This window comes from Misgurnus anguillicaudatus, chromosome 14 (genome assembly GCF_027580225.2).
Source record: "Misgurnus anguillicaudatus chromosome 14, ASM2758022v2, whole genome shotgun sequence".
In the NCBI taxonomy this organism is placed as follows: Eukaryota; Metazoa; Chordata; class Actinopteri; order Cypriniformes; family Cobitidae; genus Misgurnus; species Misgurnus anguillicaudatus.
Window position 1 is genome coordinate 2,563,948 of NC_073350.2, and position 22,880 is coordinate 2,586,827.

General features: G+C 36.6%; 3 long non-coding RNA genes across 3 annotated transcripts in view; 2 read left to right on the forward strand and 1 right to left on the reverse strand.

The window, feature by feature from the left end:
• LOC141369540 (uncharacterized) overlaps positions 1 to 17,411 on the forward strand; it is a 125,554-nt gene extending 108,143 nt beyond the window's left edge. Inside the window, exon 3 of the long non-coding RNA XR_012373336.1 lies at positions 17,065 to 17,411. This is a non-coding gene — a long non-coding RNA (uncharacterized lncRNA). The remainder of the gene's footprint in view (positions 1 to 17,064) is intronic.
• Positions 1,722 to 7,173, forward strand: LOC129426526 (uncharacterized). Its single transcript, XR_008638455.2, has 7 exons — positions 1,722 to 2,203; positions 2,769 to 2,988; positions 5,155 to 5,377; positions 5,457 to 5,518; positions 5,611 to 5,711; positions 5,806 to 5,873; positions 5,967 to 7,173. It is a non-coding gene; the product is annotated as an uncharacterized lncRNA (long non-coding RNA).
• A 2,594-nt stretch (positions 17,412 to 20,005) lies between the features above and the next one.
• LOC129427999 (uncharacterized) lies at positions 20,006 to 22,272 on the reverse strand. The gene is made up of 6 exons (XR_008638813.2): positions 22,110 to 22,272; positions 21,772 to 21,891; positions 21,198 to 21,399; positions 20,914 to 20,964; positions 20,480 to 20,585; positions 20,006 to 20,343 (listed from the first exon to the last, which is right to left on the reverse strand). It is a non-coding gene; the product is annotated as an uncharacterized lncRNA (long non-coding RNA).
• Positions 22,273 to 22,880: the final 608 nt, after the last annotated feature.

Sequence of the window (22,880 nt, forward strand, 5' to 3'; positions counted from 1 at the left end):
ATGAATCTTTTTAAATGGTATTGTCTGTCTTAGATACCCATCTGTCTTAACATTTCTACTCTCAGCCAGAGTTCTAAAATGAAATGTTCTAAGAAATGAAATGTAGAATTTAGTTGCCACTAAATATCCATTTTGCTCTGCTAGGTTCTGCACACTTTGGTAAGTAATGTGGAGAGACTTCCTACAACCCCCCAGAAATTCCTCTGCAAACCCCCACGTGCAATTAGCATTTCTATGGAGAGAGGCTTCAAGGGAACAGTGTGTGACAGACACGTTTAGGATTGTCTGTAAGAGTTTAACCCTAAAACAACCAAATACAAAGTGTAACCAATCAAATCATTTCAACAGGAAAGTTTCAATGTAGTGTCCCAATAGTTGTCCGGGTTTTGGGAGTGTTTTTTTAAAGCAACCAATCAGTGCTGAGACCAAACACCAATGGGGACACCAGAAATGTGCAAAGATGTGAAATTACAGTACCTCTGTAGGTGTGAAAGTGTTCAGCTAAAAGCTACTATTTTTCCTGGTTTGAACGAAGAATTAGATCTAACTTCATATTTGTAAAATGTATATAATTATGATGTGTGTGATTATTGATTATACTTCACTGCATGAAAAGTGTGATTTTCGTCAGTTAAAGGCGCTCTAAGCGAATCTGTGTGATGTCACTTTTTGTTGATGTTTGAACTGTTTTCAAACAAATGGAGTGTAGCTAACACCTCCCCCTCCCTTCCGTGCTTTCATGAACGCGCCCAACCCCCACCCCCCAATCCGTCTTGTCATTTATTGGCTGGTACACTTTGTTATGGTTTCTGGTGGTATGTTTGGCCGTTTTGTTTTTATTGCAGTTTGTGGAGCCTGGGCCCGGTTGCATAATTTTCCCTTAAGTTCACCCTTATGTTTCCCTTACACTTAAGTGTGTTGCAGAAAAAAACCCTTAAATTTTTTCTGTTGCGTCTCCATGGCAACAATAGTATTTTATAACGACAAACCTGGGTCGCTGTCATGAAACACTGAACGATTACTCTTACCTAAGAGAACCGTTTGGGGGATTGTACTGTGTGCAACGCCCTTGAATTGTTCTCTTGGTTGGGGGGAATTTACCCCTTAGGTGTCACCGATCGAGAGTGGGCAAATTACCCCAATGTAAAGAAAATGTCTTATTTTAATTTTAAACTTTTAAATTGTTGCCTAAATTTTAAATTGAGATTTGTCTTACCTTAAATGTTGTTTTGCAGGCATAAAAGTAAATTTCTTCATCCTATGTTTTTTTTTATTTATATCTGAGTTGGGAGTTGAAATCCAACCTTATTTCATCCTTCATCACTGACTTGTTACCTAAAATGTAGCAACATTTTAAAACATGTCAACAACTAGTGACGGATAGGATTTGATATGGGGATTTAATAAAATGTTTTTACACAGCAGTGTTTTTTATCCTTTATTTTATCAGGAATAATCACATTGAGATAAAAAATCTCTTCTGGCCAAAAATGGCAGCACACAAAGTTTCACACAAAAATATTTCAAGAAAAACTATACAAAAAACTTCCTGTCCAGCACTCAGAACTACAATTCGAAATAATAACGAAATATATAAATGTTTGAAACAAGAATATGATTATTTCAAATAAGACTCCAAAAGGTTTCTAAATCTAGCATCACAGTAAAAGTGTTTCACCTAAACCTCAAGCATACAAGAGGATAATGAAATAAAAACAAATGTAAATCAAAAAGGGTGTAAAGTGGGTTTTAGTTTTACTCCTTTTATGTGTCTTTGTTTTTAAGCAGTTTATTGTAATAGTGACACAACTTTACATTAAGTTGTGTTAATAACAACAAAATACTACTTAATGATACTAATGCTGCGTTCCAGGCAGGTTTTGAGCCCGCAAATCACGACTTCAAAACCACGACTCAGTCAAGACTCAAAACTTGGAGTAGGACTACGCGTTGCCTGGAACGCAGCATAATATTTATTATAGCGTATCTTCTTTCCCGATGACACGACGTAGCTTGCAATGCATCTTGGACACAGTAGTCTATAAACTTCTACAACGTTTGAGACGCTTTGTGAAAAGGACTACATTTCCCATAATGCCCCGCCCAACGCTCGCTGGAGAAACCGGAAGCGCGAATTTGAAACGCTGAACCAACGACGCGGGACCTTTTGTTTGTATTGTGAAGAGCTGTATAATAAAGCAAGGTAAGTTAAGATACTTTTCTTTTTAAATCTGAACGTATACAAATGATTTAAAGGATGTTTTAGGCTAGAAGTGCTAGTATTTATTTGCCATGATCTATAACGGTCGGTAAACGTGCGTGCTTGCATTGATCTAAGTTAACGTTACATGAGACAAAGAACTATTAAAAGAATGAGTAAAATGTTTGAATCTTTGAAAAATAAATTAAACCCACAAAGAAGCAAACTCAAGACAAGATGTTTTGGTTTTAAAACAACAAATCAGCATTTCTTGGAAATCATAACTGATAGCAAAGTGACTGTTTTTACTATTGTTTCTTAGTAAAACGCTTGAAACCCTGTTTTTTAATGTAAGTTACCAAAAAGACGCGTTCCAGATCAACTAATAAAATGTAAGATTGTTTACTATTCTATATAAAGATTTCTTCAGTGGACAGTGCTTGGTATTTTACAAGATTTTTAAAACCTATTTAATTCCTAGGAGTCATACAGTTTGTCTTTATTGTTTGCCCTTTATTTTACCTTTCTTAAAGTAAAAAAAACCCTCATGTTTTTGTTTTGTTTGCAGAAATCATGTACACATTATCAGCTTTAGAAGTGGATGTCATTCCTGCAGTCTTTGTGAAGAATGATGCGAGTTAAATTTATTTCATTTGAACAACCTAACAGGTTAAACGGTAAACAAATCTGTGTATTTGATATGACTTTGATAGATATTGTTACAACTTGGAAAACAACAAACCAAACCAGTCAGAGACAGCGATGTGAGGACATCAACAGAAAATAAAGTAAGATTATGAATATTATGTTTATTATTTATCTTTGTGCAATTTGATTTGGAGTATTGAATGCATCTAATTAGGGATGTCCCGATCAGGTTTTTTGCCCTCGAATCTGAGTCATTTGATTTTGAGTATCTGCCGGTACGGAGTCCCGATCCGATACTTCTATAATACATAAAAAAGAGCAAAAAAAAACAGATCCAGGATGTTCCTTATGTCATGCCGCACACGTTGCTGTTTCTATGTGGACTCAAAAGGGTCTAAGGGCACACTCACATTATCCAAACCAAACAATACCCCAGCGCGATTGTCACCCCTCCCAACTCCCCCAGATGCACGCACTCACACTGTACTTTTCTCGATCCGAGTCTGGGCGCGCTTTCGTCATTAAGATGCGATTGTTTTGAAGTAAAGCGCTCTCTTAACACTGGAACCCACCGTAATGATAAGTATGTGTTTTTTATTCAGAGTCGTTTGGTGCGCGTTTACAGACAGCCCTCTCACAGACAGCCCTCTCACTCGGACATTCACGTAACCCGGCTGCGCGCATCAAAAGGTTTTTACGGAAGCAGATGAAGGTGAGTGGTCGCGCAACTGACGTCTTCACCTTTTGAAACGCGCCCAAGTGAACTGCGCTCCAGCCCACCTCTGCAACCCAGCCGGGGCGCGGCACAGAGCGATCACACTAGTCAGACAAACCAGGCTTTGGGGGTTAAACGCGCCCGAGCACAGTTTGGTTTGGATAGTGTGAGTACACCCTAACTCTGTGCCAGCGCATAACTATAGATGTGTTAAAAAGTAATGAGAATATAGTAGGGTTGTGCCGATAGACGATAGTATCGTGTATCGACGATCTTCAAACCTATCGCCAATGGCAGGCTTTCATGGTGATAGTCATGACGATAGTTGGCGAATGTATTATTATCATCATAGTTTTACATTAACATGCACATTGCATGCTTTCCCCGCATGAGGGTTTGTGGATGTGACGCAATGAATGTTGTTAGAGAGATTCCTTCTTGCACGCACATGGACTTAATGCGCGCGTCTTGGACTCCTTCTAGCACCTGAAATAAATCCAGCGCGTCATAAGCAGCTGCGCTTCTCTCTGTCTCACATGCATGCGCTCTCGCATCTGTCCGAAGTCTAAACATAAACTAAAGTAGTAATCATTATGTATTTGTTTAGTTTCATGCGAGCTGAGGCAAACTATCCCTTTTGTTTAAAATAACCTGCTGCATATTGGCGCCTCTCTCACTCGTGGACATGCAGAGAGCTGCGTTCTGTCCGAAGTCAGGTCACTAGGTAGTAATCCTGCTTATAATGTGCATTTCAAGGAGTTGTAGCAATACATCCCTCATGTTTAAAATATGATCGCGTTCCGCTGGCCCAATGTGTTTAAAAAGGCACCTCATGAGAGCACCACTGCTTGACACGTGTAGCCTTCTGCAACAGCACTAAACAAATGCATTAAATTGTTTGATTGCACGCGCGTGTGTGCCTAAGTGCATTTTTTTTACAGTCAGTAAGTAATCATGTTAAATAATCATGATTATGACTTTTCCCATAATTGAGCAGCCCTAGCAGGGCTAACATGTTCGAGGGGTAATCCTGATTACAGCAAAGGCACTGGTGTGTTTCAATGACATTTTGGACCTCTGGTAGGATTTTATAAGTTTCAATTTTAAAGCTGTGCCACAGGTTGACCCAAACTTTAAAACCTGAACTTTAAATGATGCAAATCTATGGGTCTGACACCCTATATGCATTTGTTGCACATGTCATTATGCACAATTGATCAAACTTTGAAGGAAGTTATAAGAATCAACCTCCTTGACTAATTCTAAGCATAAGATAGGCTACCCAAAAACACTCAATTAACAAGAAAACAACATACTGATTCAGCAATATGTCTTATAAATTAGCCATAGGGCCCGATTTCCGATCACGTGATCGAATCGGGACATCCCTACATCTGATGTGACTTAAAAGTGGCCGCATGTTTTTAAAATGATCTCTGAAATTTACAAACACATTTTCACATGTCTTGAACTGAATGTTAAAAGTCTCTGTTCTTGGACTGTTGGTGTTTTGTACTATGTGCTTCATGTCCTCACTTTTGCATTTTATGTTAATGCATTTTCTAACTGTATGTGTTTGCTACTATTCTAGATGCTGTAAGAAGTCTTTTATGTGCACAGAGATGGAGGTTGAAAAGTTACTAAAACACGCTCATATTAGGCACGGTTCCTTGAATCGTGCCTGAGCTCGCTTTCATCATTAGGATGCGATTGTTTGCAGAACACAAGAAGTAAAGCACTGTCAATGTGAGTCAAACAACTGCTCGACTGAGGAGTTGAAGAGAGAAGGGCAGCTGCACATTTCTAAAATTGTGGTAAGCTTAATCAAACCACCCATGCTTTAATTTGACAGAATCCATTTTTTAATAAAGTATTTTTACTTGTATTTTGTAGAAAGCACTCTGTCGGCTACACAACTCGGAGGCAAATTGTAGGCACTATCACCAGGAGCAGAGGTATGGATGAAAGATAAAGCCTAAAATGCATTCTGTTGTTTCCGAAGCAAATAAACACATTTGTTTTAATTTAATACATTTTGCTTCTATAGATTAAGCTCACCACATAATGGGAAGGACACCTCATTTTTAGTGGGAGCACTGGCTACAAGCCTGGAGTTGCACAATGAAGGCCTTGATAAAAATTAATTTGGTAAGTAATTTTCATTTGTGGTTGTTGTTATTTCTATTTTTGTATAGTTTTGTGTGTATTTTGCTTTTAACAAACCTCACTCACTTGTTTCTAGTGGCCTGCAAGACATTACCAGAGCTAGCCAGTGTGGCCACATCATGGAGTGACCAGAGGAGGAAGAGGGTAAGATTAGAATTAGTTTCTGTTCTAATTCTTTATTTCTGTTTCATTAGTATAAACTGTAATGATGTTCATTATTCTTGTTATATACAACAGTTGTGTTTCTGCTCTTGGAGTCAAACCCAGTGTACTAGCTGTGGACAAAGTGGGCTTCTGAAGGGGAATCACCACTGACATGATTTCAGATGAAGAATACAATGCTGTTGATGGAGTGTCGGGTGGATTGTGAGACCTTCATCGTTCTGCAGTCAGGCGCTCCGCAATCTGTGTGCTAAGCTGCAGCTGCAACTGTGTGTTTTCAAACTATGCAGCGTTGCATCACAGTCTGCAATCTGAATTGCTGTCTAACAGAATGCCACCGCTTACCTATGACCCCAAGGCAGCAAAATGAACACATTTGATGCCAAATGTGATCCCAACAACATAATCGTTGGCTTTTTTTGACTTTGTGTGTATTTATTTTTCCTATGCTTTATTAATAAAACTCTTAAATTTTATCAACATGTCTCTCCCAAATGTCTGTTTTCTTTCCCTAATATTTTTTTATTAATGCCCTTAGCCCATGGTATACGTTACATAGTCTTTATAATATTAGCCTTCATGACACATAAATTTTTTGTTATATCTCATATAATATATCTAATATAAACCGTAATTTTATTAAATAATAAAAGGGAGGGGTTTATTCAAAATAGTATTATAATTGCCCAGACTGGCCAATCGCAACAAATATATCAGCCAATGACAGATGCTATTTCTGTTTTAAAAGTTGTTGCTACCGAAACTGCTCATTTTTAATACGTACATTTAAACTTGTGTGCAAATAGTATAAAATAGTGAGTTTATTCAATATAAAATACATTAGGTCCCCTGTTAAATAGTGAAGTGTGACATCTGTTTAATTGCAACTACATTTCTTTACATGAGAAAAGATTTCAGGGGTTTAAACTTAAACTATTATGTTTATTTAATGCATTGAAATGTTTTAGTTGGTTCAGTTATATTGTCTTTTACTAAATGACTTTATAACATTACATAACATTTTAGTGCAATAATACTTGTACAACTTTTAGTTTTAAACGGCAAAATCTTTTATGAAGAACTTTTTTGATGGTAAGAACTGTTGTTTTAGTGTAATTGTAAATTTTGTCAGTACATTCAAAGTTATTCAGAATTTAAAATATTTCCTAAAAGTTAAAGCAGATAAACACATGTCACACTTCACCATCAAACTGGGGACCAAAGACATTTTGTGAAGTCACTAACATGATCATGCCTAAATTTGGTGCTTAAACTGCTCATTTCTAAGATACACATTTTACACATTTTAACTTCTGTCCAAATAGTATAAAATAGTGAGTTTCTTCAAGATAAAATACATTAGGTCCCCTGTTAAATTGTGAAGTGTGAAGTGTGTGTTTCCTAAAAGTCAAAACAGATAAACACATGTCACACTTCACCATCAAACTGGGGACCAAAGACATTTTGTGAAGTCACTAACATGATCATGCCTAAATTTGGTGCTTAAACTGCTCATTTCTAAGATACACATTTTAATTTCTGTCCAAATAGTATAAAATAGTGAGTTTCTTCAAGATAAAATACATTAGGTCCCCTGTTAAATAGTGTAGTGTGACATCTGTTTAATTGCAATTACATTTCTTGCCATGAGAAAAGATTTCAGGGGTTTAAACTTAAACTATTATGTTTATTTAATGCCTTGAAATGTTTTAGTTGGTTCAGTTATATTGTCTTTTACTAAATTACTTTATAACATAACATTTTAGTGCAATAATCCTTGTACAACTTTTAGCTTTAAACTTCAAAATCTTTTATGAAGAACTTTTTTGATGGTAAGAACTGTTGTTTTAGTGTCATTGTAAATTTTGTCAATACATTCACAGTTATTCAGAATCTAAAATATTTCCTAAAATTCAAAGCAAATAAACACGTCACACTTCACCATCAAACTGGGGACCAAAGACATTTTGTGAAGTCACTACCATGTAGTAAACAATTTTACAAACATTACATTTTAAGAGTTTTGACACTTTTGTATTAAAGATATTTAAGACACCTTTATGTACACTGTCAAAAATTCTGTGTTTTTTGTCAAATCAACATATATTTTTATGTTACTTTAAGTTGAATAATTGCAACCTGTTTTTGTAAGTTATGTCAACTTATCACAATTAAAAATAGTAGGTTAAATTGGATTGCAAAACCAAGTTGTTTTTTTATTATTGTATATGTTATGTTTGGAGAGTTTGAAAAAATTGTTCCTTAGATAAGCAGCCTGTTAAATAGTCTTTATTCAGATTCAGAGTCTCTCAGAGCCATTCAATGAATAGCGAGGTGTGAACGTCGTGTGTTAATGGGCAGTTACAGTTCCTGCTCCAGCCTACAGAGGTGCTGCTGAGTATGAGTGTTTACACAAACACACATGTAGGTCCCCATTTGGTAAAAATAAAAAAAAATTTACCAGACTGTTTTTCACTTGATTTTAGCATGATTTAAAGCATGACCAACAGGGGACCTGGAAAATGTCCCCTCTTTGCTTTATGGTCCCCTGTTGGTGAGTGTGTAACGACACCAAAGTCCCCACTTAGATAGGTAGGCAAGTACACACACACACACACAGAAATGTATACAGGCTTGTAACCAGGGGTGCTTCCAGCATTTAAGGACATCCGGGGCTTAGCACAGACCATTTTATGTAAATACAGGGATAGCTAGCTAGCCTAGAACCAACTATAACGGCTGTGCTGCACATGTTCAGGGTTCGACATTAAGACTTGTCCGCTTGTCCGGGACAAGTGGATTTTTTGTAGGACAAGTGTAAGAAAAAATTAGTTGTCCGACTCCTCTATGAAAAATCCCTTGCTCTGCCACTGATTATCAAAACACAAAAAATACATTATATTATAAAACTTTACCCGGACAAGTGACTTTTGTGCATGGACAAGTGAAACACAAATTTACTTGTCCGAAGGACAAGTTCCTCAAAAAGTTAATGTCAAGCCCTCAGTGTTTTCTTATTACATTTTTTTTAGAATTGTAATTTAAATAATTTTAATTTTTGAGTGAACAATCCCTTTGAAGTGCCATATTTTACACACTAATTTTGTACATAATATACCCAAAATCCTTTAGTACTTAAGATAATCTTAAAAACATGAGACTTAAAGGTGCAGTGTGTAAATTTTAGCGGCATCTAGTGGTGAGGTTCCAAATTGCAACCAAAAGCTCAGTTCACAGCTCACCCCTCGCTTTTGAAATGCATAGAGAAGCTACGGTAGCCACCACAGGACAAACATGTCATGATTTTGTCCATTAAGACTGTAGAAACATGGTGGCACAAAATGCCGACTTCCATGTAAGGGGACCCTCTGTGTATGTAGATAAAAACATCTCATTCTAAAGTAATAAAAACATAACGGCCATATAAGAGCCATATGAAAGGTCTTTATACACCCCTGATAATATAGTTTTGTATATTATTTTGCATTTCTGTCAAGAGATCCTTCTAAAAATTACACACTGCACCTTTAATGTAGGCCAGAGTTCACGTCACAAAAAGCAGCAGATATAAGCTGCATTTTATTGATCATAAGCTCATTTTTAAAATAAGCGATAGGAAAGAGCGACAGCAGCACTGATAGCCTAATATCGTTTCATTTCTTTACTATTTATGAATATGATTGTGTGTTGAGCGTCTACGACAGGGCTATTCAATTAGTTTGTCATGAGGGCCAGAGATATATCAGTGATGATGACGACATATACATTTAAACATACTCATGTTATATTTTGAAACTGCATAACAACAAAATAAGTGCATTGTACAATATACTTTTTGTACAAACATGTATTTTCAAACTGCATACAACAAAACTTGTGCATTGTAATATGACCAAGTAGGCTTTATCTACATCCAGACATGTTTGTATTTTGTATTTTAAAACTGCATAACAACATAAGTGCATTGTAAGATACCCGAGTTCTATTCTTATTCTACATTTAAAGGTGTAAATAAGAGCCATATCTACTCACTTAAGTACACATAACCAAAAGTTTATAATATGGAACATAAAATTGTTTTATGCAGTTTTTTGTCAAAGCTTATTATTTCACAACCCTTTATTTAAACTACAACCGCCATCTTAATAACTGGCAAACATTAGGCTAGCTTCTAATAAGAGAAATTATACTTTTAGATTTCATCAGAGCAGTAAAATCACGTGTATGTTTGTCAGCGCGATATGCATACAGTGGTGCAGGACAGATGCTGGGCTGTGAGCGATGGCCGATTAACTTACTCGTTTAAATTGCATTCTTTTGTGAGAACGATGACTCGCATAATATTTGAGCCTTTGCTGTATGAGCAAGCACAGAGAAAACATTCGTTGTGGCGTTGACTAATGAATATGGATGATCTCTGTTCTTCTCTTCAATGGAGCGGGGCGTGGCTCTTTATAAATAATGCAGTAACATGAGAGACGGTACATCTCCCTCTTTTAATACAGTTAACAACGAAGTACAATATTTGTTTTCGATTTCACTTACACCATTTAAAAGCAGACATTCCAAGCATTATGTAGACATTTATCTTATGTTTCTATGAAAACAATTCGTTAAGTTACAGCTCATTTTTCTGACGTGTTTCTGAAAGGACGTCACTAAGAGAGAGAGCAAACCCGCATTATGTTTATTTTCTTAATTTTGCGAAAAGCACAACATTCTGTTTTTAATGGGAGTGGACAGAAAAAATACTAGACACTTTAAAGTTTTAAATGATGTATAAATCATATATGTAAGTCCAAAATCAGCAGAGTTATCTAAGTCTCTTTGCGGAGTGATTGAAAAATAAAGATTTTGCGGCGCCCGCGCCTCTGTCGACCCAGACTGTGAAATTAATGATAAAAGAAAATATTTCCCTCAGTGATTGACAGCATAATGCAATCAATCGTGTTCCCGTTCAACAGTAGCTAAGCATACGATTTAGATATATGTATCTTCTAACCTGAAGATCATGTAAATGGCATATACGCAGTCTTCTGGCAAAAGCTGTGTTTTTAAATGTGTCATACATTTCTGAAATCATGACTGTTTAAATACACTTGGCGTCACATGCATGATTTAAGGTAAAGTGACACTTTTTCGTGTCAATTCACAATCATTTAAATCATGCAGCTGTCATAGAGCCGACGCCAAACGATCACGCGAGCGAGGACGCGATACTGACGCGAGCGAAACTAATACGTTTACAATGTATTACATTGATGAAAAAGGGAATTAAACTTGTCGTGCCATATATCACTGAAATAAAAGAAAGGGATTAAAATATGTCTGAATCATATAATTCCTACCTGTATGTGAAAATGCACGTTCTCCAGAGAGCTCGCGTTGATTCAAGCATTCAGAATATAAAATCCATTTGCAGTTTTGCGTCCGAAACCGCATACTGTATAGTGAATAAGATGAAGTTTTAGGATTTTAAAAATATGTATCCAGGATTCCGCTGTCCATATACGATACGAAGATTGGGTGCCAGCCGATGGTGCTGCGTGCCCCACGGGCTCTATGCAGCAGAGTCTCAGGCTGTGGCCTCTTCTCCGGGCTTCTCTGCTCTCCGTCTTTCTCAGCTCTTCGCTGTATTGTGGCTCTTAAAGGAACACTCGATTCTCTCAACAGCTCTTCTCTATTCCATTTTGCCATTTAAACCTTAAAACTACATCCCGCCATTGTTATTCAAACTTTTCCACGGAGCAATAGCCTGTTAGCTTAGCTTCTAAAGATGGCTGCTGCTATCTTTACATTCTGTCTAAAAACACGTTTGAACGTAAAGGCTGCCCTCTACTGGTAAAGGCTAATGACATTTTTTATTTTTTACACAGGTTTTAATTGGACATTTTAAAGTGAAAATAACATAATATAGACATGTTACTGCAATGTTTTTTTATCTTGGGCATCTTCACATTGGAGTAAAGAGTTCATATAAAATTTTTGGTTAATAAATGTTACAGACATATTGAGATTTGAACTACTTCCTGTTTGGCGGCGTTGACGCACATTTAGTTTGGGCTGTGGCGCGCAAACGCTTCCGAAAATCAAAAATCCTTCTAGTAACTTTTGTGAGGCTCGGTCCAAGGATCGCGTACGTGGAATTTCATGAAGTTTGGACAAAATTTGTGACCTGTGAAACTTTTTTAAGGTTTTGTGTTCTTTCCAATATGGCGGCCGAACGACATGGATCTGTGACTTCATCCTCTCAAGCAACTTACACCGGTACTGCCCGAACATTTTAAAGTTTGAACGGTGTCTCTGCGTCAAACGGTCTGGTCGCTAGAGCTGGCCAAAAAAATCTACCCGGGAAAAATAATAAAAATAATAATAATAACTAGAAAATGCATTTCGGGACGAACTGCAAAAGTGTGCTTGCTCTGGTGCCGCCAATTTAGTTTGTGCATCCTCACATTGGAGTCCCAAGTTCATGTACAAAGTTTGGTTTCAATACGTAAAAGCGTTCCTGAGATATAAACTACTTCCTGTTTGGCAGCGTAAAATTTTAGGAAAAAAATTGTTCTTTTGATGTTGTGCATCCTCACATTGGAGACCGAAATTCATGTACAAAGTTTGGTTTCAATACGTGAAATCATTCCTGAGATATAAACTACTTCCTGTTTTGGCGGCGTCCACGCACATTTAGTTTGGCCTGTGACGGGCAAACGCTTCCGAAAATCAAAAATCCTTCTAGTAACTTTTGTGAGGCTTGGTCCAAGGATCGTGTACGTGGAATTTCGTGAAGTTTGGACAAAATTTGTGACCTGTGAAACTTTAAGGTTTCCAATATGGCGGACAACGACATGGATCTGTGACTTCATCTTCTCAAGCAACTTACACCGGAACTGCCCGAACATTTTAAAAACACACACACACACACACACACACACACACACACACACACACACACACACACACACACACACACACACACACACACACAGAAATGTATACAGACTTGTAACAACTGTTTCTCTAAAATTTACCATAAAAAAAATATTTCACTCATTGATTGACAGCATAATGCAATCAATCGTGTTCCCGTTCAACAGTAACTAAGCATCAGGGACGTGCACAGGAATTTTAAGGGGCAGTTGCTCTAACCTAAAAAAAAGGGCACCTCCCTCCACAAAAAAAATGCTACATCCAGACATGTTCGTATTTTGAATTTTAAAACTGCACAACAACATAAGTTATGCGTTACTGGAGAGCAGGGAGACAGTTCTGTCTTTAAACTGTCTCCCTGCTTTTATTACTCAAAACAAAACTGACTCGATGGCGAAAGGTCGGAAGACCAAATCATATCCACCGAGGAAACGTTTTTCGTGTTGTTACAGTAACACTTTGTTTACAGTTTTGCGCTGCTCAGCCTGGATTACAACACAATGCGTCCGATTCGCGAACTGACTCCTTTGAACGGATTCGTTTGAATGAACGGTTGAAACAACAGATCTGTCCCAACACTAAACTCACAAGACGTCACTGTCAGCACAATCAGTCACTTATAGCGCCTCAGAAAGGAGAATGTAAATCTGTTTAGAAAGATTTGCCCTAAATAACAGTCTCAACTAAAAAACATAGACATTTATTACTATGTTAACTTTATGATGAATAAATATTTTATCAGGTCTACCAAATAAGGATTTTATCCTACAAAGCAATAAAAGCCATGGTAAAAAACTGATCAAAGATGATGACAGAAGAGTGTCAGGTAATATCTGTGTCTGATAAATGCATGGTGCAGAGGAGGTTGTAAAACTCTTCAGAAAGACCAGTCATAATTTTTTAAAAAGACTTTGACTTAAATAGTGACATTTTTACATTTAAAATATCTGCTAATGATGAGAACATTTTGATAATTATGTACATATAGAAAATCGGCCTAACATATCGGCCATCGGCTGCCCTGATTTCTAAATATCGGCATTGGCCAGAGAAAAAGCCATATCGGTCGACCTCTACGTGAAAGCATTCCTGACACACACACACGCACGCACGCACGCACGCACACACGCACACACGCACACACACACACACACACACAGAAATGTATACAGGCTTGTAACCAGGGGTGTTTCCAGCATTGAAGGACATCCAGGGTTTAGCACAGACCATTTTATGTAAATACAGGGATCACAAGCCTAGATAACCCGCTCTAGCTAGCCTAGAACCAACTATAACAGCTATGCTGCACATGTTCAGTGTTTTCTTATTAATTTTTTTTAGAATTGTAATTTAAATAATTTTAATTTTTGGGTGAACAATCCCTTTAAAGTGTCCTATTTTCACACACTAGTTTTGTACATAATATACCAAAAATTCTTCTTTAGTACTTAAGATAATCTTAAAAACATGAGACTTAATGTAGGCCAGAGTTCACGTCACCAAAAGCAGCAGATGTAAGCTGCATTTTATTGATCATAAGCTCATTTTTAAAATAAGCGATAGGAAAGAGCGACAGCAGCACTGATAGCCTAATATCATTTCATTTCTTTACTATTTATGAATATGATTGTGTGTTGAGCGTCTACGACAGGGCTATTCAATTAGTTTGTCATGGGGGCCAGAGATACATCAGTGATGATGACTACATATACATTTAAACATTCTCATGTTGTATTTTGAAACTGCATAACAACAAAATCAGTGCATTGTACAATATACTTTTTCTACAAACATGTATTTTCAAACTGCATACAACAAAACTTGTGCATTGTAATATGACCAAGTAGGCTTTATCTACATCCAGACGTTCGTATTTTGTATTTTAAAACTGCATAACAACATAAGTGCATTGTAAGATACCCGAGTAAGCTTTATTCTTCATTTAAAGGGGTAAATAAGAGCCATATCACACTCATTGAGAATTTAACTTATTTACTCACTTAAGTACACATAACCAAAAGTTTATAATATGGAACATAACATTGTTTTATGCACTTTTTGGCAATGCTAATTATTTCACGACCTCTATTTAAACTACAACCGCCATCTTAATAACTGGCAAACATTAAGCTAGCTTCTAATAAGAGAAATTATACTTTTAGATTTCATCAGGGCAGTAAAAGCACGTGTATGTTTGTCAGCGCGATACGCATGCAGTGGTGCAGGTGCTGGGCTGTGAGCGATGGGCGATTAACTTACACGTTTAAATTGCATTCTTGTGTGAGAACGATGACTCGCATAATATTTGAGCCTTTGTCTGCTTTGAACTTCGGAGAAACGCCAGGATCTTTTATCTAGTTCACAAAAATCGTTTCCTTTATTAAGACATCTAATGTCATTGTGATCGTTGAGCCGACATATCAGACAACAACTGTCGGAAGAGGAGTTGTTGTAAGCTGGAAATACAATAAATAAAGTTAAAACAGCCATAGAGTCCGTGGTCTCTGCATCTTGACGCGGGCAGACCAAAGCGCGAATACACGTGAAGGGGTGACTCGCGCTCTGCATCTCATGCAACAACATATGCACGCGCATCAAGATTGCGACCCTGTCCTCTTGCTTTCCATGTGAAATCAATGCTTCGCTGAGTGATTGACAGCATAATGATTGACAGCATAATGCAATCGATCGTGTTCCCGTTAGTTAAGCATACGATGATATATAACTTTCTTATCTGAAGATTATGTAAATATACGCAGTCTTCTAGCTGTGGCAAGCTGTGTTTTAATGTGTCATACATTTCTCAAAGTCATGACTGTTTACGTTAAATACACTTGGCATAACATGCATGATTTAAGGTAAAGTGACACTTTTTCGCGTCAATTCACAATCATTTAAACCATGCAGCTGTTATAGAGCCGATGCCAAACGATCACTGCTACGCGAGGACGCGAAATTGTAATACGTTTACAATGTATTACATTGATGAAAAACGGAATTAAACTTGTCATGTTATATATTACTGAAATAAAAGAAAGGGTTTTACGTCTGAATCCCCGAAACATTCCTACCTGTACTGCACGTTCTCCAGAGAGCTCGCGTTGATTCACGCCTTCAGAATATAACATCCATTTGCAGTTTTGTACACAAATGTATATGAGAAATATTAATATTCCATTGGATTTAGTATCAAATAATCCTCAGTATATATAGTTTTCAATAGGCACGGACTAAGTTTCGGTCTAGTCACGTGTGAAGGCAAGGCAATTAAACACGCTTGGGCTGCCCTCTAGTGGTAAAAGCTATATGACATTTTTATTTTTACATAGGATTTTATTGGACATTTTAAAGTGAAAATAACATAATATAGACATGTTACTGCAATGTTTTTTTATCTTGGCCATGTTCACATTGGAGTTCCAAATTCATATTAAAAAAATTATAAAGATATGTTACAGACAATCTGAGATATGAACTACTTCCTGTTTGGGGACTACGCCATAGGTATATTTTGACCTGTTTTGGGCAAATGCTTCCGAAAATCAAAAATCCTTCTAGTAACTTTTGTGAGGCTTGGTCCAAGGATCGTGTACGTGGAATTTCTTGAAGTTTGGACAAAATTTGTGACCTGTGAAACTTTTTAAAGGTTTTGTGTTCTATCCAATATGGTGGCCGAACGACATGGATCTGTGACTTCATCTTCTCAAGCAACTTACACCGGTACTGCCCGAACATTTTAAAGTTTGAACGGTGTCTCTGCGTCAAACGGTCTGGTCGCTAGAGCTGGCCAAAAAAATCTACCCGGGAAAAATAATAAAAATAATAATAATAAAACTTAAGAAGAACAATAAGTGTGCTTTTGCAAGCACACTTAATAAAACTTAAGAAGAACAATAAGTGTGCTTTTGCAAGCACACTTAATAAAACTTAAGAAGAACAATAAGTGTGCTTTTGCAAGCACACTTAATAATAATAAAACTTAAGAAGAACAATAAGTGTGCTTTTGCAAGCACACTTAATAAAACTTAAGAAGAACAATAAGTGTGCTTTTGCAAGCACACTTAATAAAACTTAAGAAGAACAATAAGTGTGCTTTTGCAAGCACACTTAATAATAAAACTTAAGAAGAACAATAAGTGTGCTTTTGCAAGCACACTTAATAATAAGAATAATAAAACTTAAGAAGAACAATAAGTGTGCTTTTGCAAGCACACTTAATTATATTATTATTGGAATTCTTATATAGCACACAGGACTCAGCGGTGATGAGAAACGTTCAGCTGACCTGTGAGTGGCTAAAGGAGACCACTTGCTGGGAAGATGAGCTGCAAAAGATCTAAAGGATGATGTCCTGTTGGCTATAACAATGTTGGACTTGTTTATAAACACCATGTTTTATGAGGGTGAAAGGAATGAAGAAGAAATGTCGATTCCCTTCCCTTTTATATTTTAGAGGAGAGCAGGAGATATATGAGACAAAAGAGTTATTCGTTGTCTTGTGAATCTACTAGTGGGGATAGACTAATGTAAATATTGATTTTTTTGATTGGTTTTGTAAAATACCATTAAATGTTTGTGTTAACTGTAAAGTGATGTGTTCTTGAAATAAATTTATAATATTTATTATTGTATCTTATTATACCATTAAAGTCTTGTGTTCTTGAAATATTCATGATATTATTTTATATCTTCTTATTATAACATTTTATATAGATTTCTTTTACGTTAGATGCATATTTGCATATTTTGCTAAATTTGTGTTAATAGAAACCAATAAATACACTTGTAGGACAGTGGAGTACAACACTTGTACACCTGAGTATGTGACTATTAAATTACATTTATCTTCTACAAAAATGTAGTAGAAGTGAATGCTTCACTAATGTCAAAGCACATTGTATATCCTCTACTGTGGTAAGTCACACGGTTGGTTTTAGACTACTTGTCTGCTTATTCATTAAAAATAGCATAATGCATAGCCTATCACATAAAGGTTGAATCTTTTCAAAGTTACAGTCAATATTCCATTTAAATTTGCAATATCATTTTTACACCATATGCTTTCACATTTACATACAATAAGGGCAGATTAGGTAACCTAGTCTTATTTATTATTATTATATGTATTTATTTATTGAATTAATCAGATGATTTGGTAATACAACAAGGTTGTATTAAACATTAGTAAATGCATTAATGGCCTTGTCACTTTCAGATATTTACATCATGGTTGGTAAGCCACAGAAACTAGTATAAATGTATAAAAGTATAATATGACCTTAACATTATAACATTTACAAAAGGTTTTAGACTTCACTCATCCACTATGCTTGTAAATCATTTAAGGGCATATATGCAAGTGAAAGTGTTGCAATGCAGATCCCTGCTTCACTGTACTGTTGTACATTTGTATTTAAAGACATAATTTGACATCATCCAATTCCACAAAGTAGTTCACAATTCAATTCAAAACTTTGGCTTACCATAAACCCTGATGTAAATATCTAAAGGGTAAACAAGGCCCTTTTATGGAGGAAGGAGTGGTGTGCTGCTCTGCCAGTGAAAGCTTACTATCTGTGCAACCCTCTTTATTTGTGTCCACCGCAACGTGTAGGTTGTGAACTAATCAAAATGATCGATAACACTTTACAACAAGGTTGTATTTGTTTAGATTAGTTAATGCATTAGCTAACATGAACTATCAAATAACAATACTTCTACAGCATTTATGAATCTTAGTTCATGTTAATTTCAGCATTTACTAATACATTTATAAAATCAAGCTTTGTAACTGTTAACGTTAATGCATGAACTAAATAACTGTATTGACATTAACTAACATTAAAGGAACACGCCCACATTTTGGGAATTTAGCTTATTCACCGTATCCCCCAGAGTTAGATAAGTCCATACATACCTCTCTCATCTCCGTGCGTGCTGTAACTCTGTCTGACGCAGCCCCCGCTAGCTTAGCTTAGCACAAAGACTGGAAGTGGGTGGCTTTAGCTAGCATACTGCTCCCAATAAGTGACAAAATAACGCGATCATTTTCCTATTTATGTGTTGTGATTTGTATAGTCAAACCGTGTACAAATAACAAGGTGATATGAGACACAGCGATCTTTTAACAGTATACATACTGAGAACTATATTCTCTGAAGACGAAGCACTGCCGCATGGGCGGAGTGATTTGCACAACTCTGACCGAACTCTCTGCTCCTCACCAGGGGCTTCTCGTGTGCTGCGAGCAGATCACTCCGCCCATGCGGCAGTGCTTCGTCTTCAGAGAATATAGTTCTCAGTATGTATACTGTTAAAAGATCGCTGTGTCTCATATCACCTTGTTATTTGTACACGGTTTGACTATACAAATCACAACACATAAATAGGAAAATGATCGCGTTATTTTGTCACTTATTGGGAGCAGTATGCTAGCTAAAGCCACCCACTTCCAGTCTTTGTGCTAAGCTAAGCTAGCGGGGGCTGCGTCAGACAGAGTTACAGCACGCACGGAGATGAGAGAGGTATGTATGGACTTATCTAACTCTGGGGGATACGGTGAATAAGCTAAATTCCCAAAATGTGGGCGTGTTCCTTTAACAAGAATTAATACTTGCTGATATTTTTCATGTTAATGCATTTACTAATGTTTAATACGACCTTGTTGTATTACGAAATCATCTGATTAATTCAATAAATAAATACATATAATAATAATAATAAATAAGACTAGGTTACCTAATCTGCCCTTATTGTATGTAAATGTGAAAGCATATGCTGTAAAAATGATATAGCAAATTTAAGTGAAATATTGACTGTGGCTTTGGATGGATTCGTCCTTTGTGTGGTGGGCTATGAATTGTGCTGTTTTCGATGAATAAGCAGACAAGTAGTATAGTTCAAGCAATGTGACTTCCCATAGTAGATGATATATTATGTGATTTGAGATTAGTGAGTCATTCTCTTCAACTACATTTTTGTAGAAGATAAATTTAATTGAATAGTGACATCCTCAGGTGTCCTACAAGTGTTGTACTCCACTGTCCCACAAGTGGATTTATTTGTTTCTATTAACCCAAATTTAGCAAAATGTGCATCTAACATAAAAGAAATCTAGATAAAATGTTATAATAAGAAGATATAAAATAATATCATGAATATTTAAAGAACACGATACTCTAATGGTATAATAAGATACAATAAAAAAATATTATAAATTTATTTCAAGAACACATCACTTCACAGTTCACACAAACATTTAATGGTGTAAACAAAACCCACGAATAACTCTTTTGTCTCATATATCTCCTGCTCTTCTCTAAAATATAAAAGGGAAGGGAATCGACATTTCTTCTTCATTCCTTTCACCCTCATAAAACATGGTGTTTATAAACAAGTCCAACATTGTTATAGCCAACAGGACATCATCCTTTAGATCTTTTGCAGCTCATCTTCCCAGCAAGTGGTCTCCTTTAGCCACTTACAGTTCAGCTGAATGTTTCTCATCACCGCTGAGTCCTGTGTGCTATATAAGAATTCCAATAATAATATAATTAAAAATGATGTACTGCTCATAAACAAATTCATGAAACAGGAAAGGTTAATACACACATTAACAAGTTAAACAAGTCAATCAGTACATAAACATTCCCGCTACATACAGCTACTTCTGGTGTCTGCATGATCTCCATGACATCTGACTCAGGTGGAGTGAATTTCATGTTATCTGCATATGTTACTTTCTGGGTGAGTAGTTGTGGGACTTGACTGTAAGAAGAGACAAACATTAGAATGTTTTTAGGCATGCATTGCTTTATTTATATATATTCTCTGCATACTGGAAATGCACAGAATGGAGGTTTTATCATAAGTATAGTTATCAATATCATACTTTGTCAGAGGACATTTCTTAATTAACTGAGCACCACCACTTCATCATTATTGGTGTGTCAGACTGGCAATCGACAATCTTAATCGTTCATTTTTTGTGATCTCACAGTCATAACATAGAGTGCATACAAAAAACAAAACAATATTAACAAATGCTTTGATTAGTACACAGAGACAGGTGTACAGCAAATAAAAGACCACTTACGATCAACATAAATACCCCACCATCAATTCCTTCTAGCTGTTGAGGGGCACCCTGTTAAAGACAACACAATTAGACTATATACAATTAATACAGTATGTAGCTGTCACATCTAGTGATTGGTGTTAAGTCTTTATGTTTGTTTATAGTTCTGTTAAAGTGCACTTGGTTTACTTAACTGACCCTCAGTGGGTTATTTGTGACAACTGTGTACTTTGTTCTTTCTTAATACTCCACTCAAGATATCTAAACAAGTTTACAAGCAGCAAGAAGTTAAAAAGCTTAACCTCAAAATCAGTACAGACATGTTCCAATGTCGAGGGGAAATAAAGGTGGGATTGCTGATGCTGGGTATGAAGGTGGTGCTGCAGCCAATGGTAGGTTGTCCAGAGGCTGGATTTTTACACATTTTAAAATGTTGATGTACAGTAACAGCAGTGAAAGTGTGGGATCGTCTGCACTTGAGACCATGCTTGATGATGATTAAATCTAAAACATAGAAAGAATAAATTAGCATCATTGTCTTGTTTACATGTTTTGTACAGTGCATTGCATATGAACAGCTTTTGTGATGAATCACCTTGCTCAAGAGCACAACATAAAGAGTATTTATATACATGTTTTTAACTTGTCATAAGTAATGTAACGCAGAAAAACTATAAAAACAACAACTGAAGTAAAGTAGTTTAAATTCAGACATCCCAAAGGTTTCACAACACGAGAAAATATTAAATGAACAATATGTTTTCAGTTTTAAATGCAAGGAAGAAATTACTATGACATGCACAAACAGAAAGGTTCAACAAACATGATGTTTATCACACACAGTATAATTAAAATATTTAATTTACACACACATACCTTTTTGTTAAACTGCATGATTTCAGAGCTCGTGTAAATGCTTATTTACACAGTAGGCACTAGGCACAGTGATATAAACAGCATAAAATCCTGTCCTCGCAAAAGTATTGTCTGGTGCACCTGTGCAGGTTAAACAAATATTTTAATACAAAAAATAAAAACTACAATAAAAACACTATGTACGTACCACTTGTGGTGGACGGGAGAATGTTAGCACATTAGCTATCGAGTGTTTAACGCGAAACTCAACATACTCCCGAAAGACAGCGATAATTGTAAGATTAAGATTTTATATACATATTAAAGTTCAGTTTATCTTTAAATTGCCGTTTTCTTACCGTGCAATACTCCGGAGTACTTGATACAGGCTGTACAGCAAGTTTAAACAAACTCTATCTGCGCCTGCGCAGTGCGCACTTGATGCTGCCACGCCCACTAGATCCAGCGAGGGTGCCCCGCCTCGCTAGAGCTCCAGCTCCGCCCATTTTGCTCTGCAGCGGGCACAACTTGCAAGAAACGAAAAACGAATACGGACTACCGGCACATCCGGGAACTTGACTGTAAATTTCGTCACCGCCCCTTTTCGGGGGATAAAAAAGCAGCGCTTCCATTGGCTTCCATTCAAAATAGCGGAACGGGGCGGCGTTTTTACACAGCCGGCAGGCGTAATTGACTTGTGAAATCACTCAGATTAAACGTGTCGAGTATTTATCTGTCCTGTCCATCCTACCTGCCATAGAGCGCGAAAGATACATTGACACGTTTGATTTGGTCGATATGGAGACATGCCCCTTTCATTCTCACAGCGTCAACTTTTGTGTAACAACGCCATCCAGTGATTGCTGAAAATATCGCTAAGCCAGTTAGTTGTATGGCTGGACGGAAAAGTGCACCCATTACTCTAAATATAAAGACATAATAAATAAATACGAAGTAAAATCATTCACTTGCTTCCCTGTTTACTCGATGAGGTACGAGTAAATGTCCGGGTAATACACCTCTGGCCAATAGGGAGCGTTGTTACACAAATTTGATGCTGGGAGAATGAAAGAGACATGTTTTTATATTGACCAAATTAAATATGTTAATTTATCTTTCGCGCTCTATGG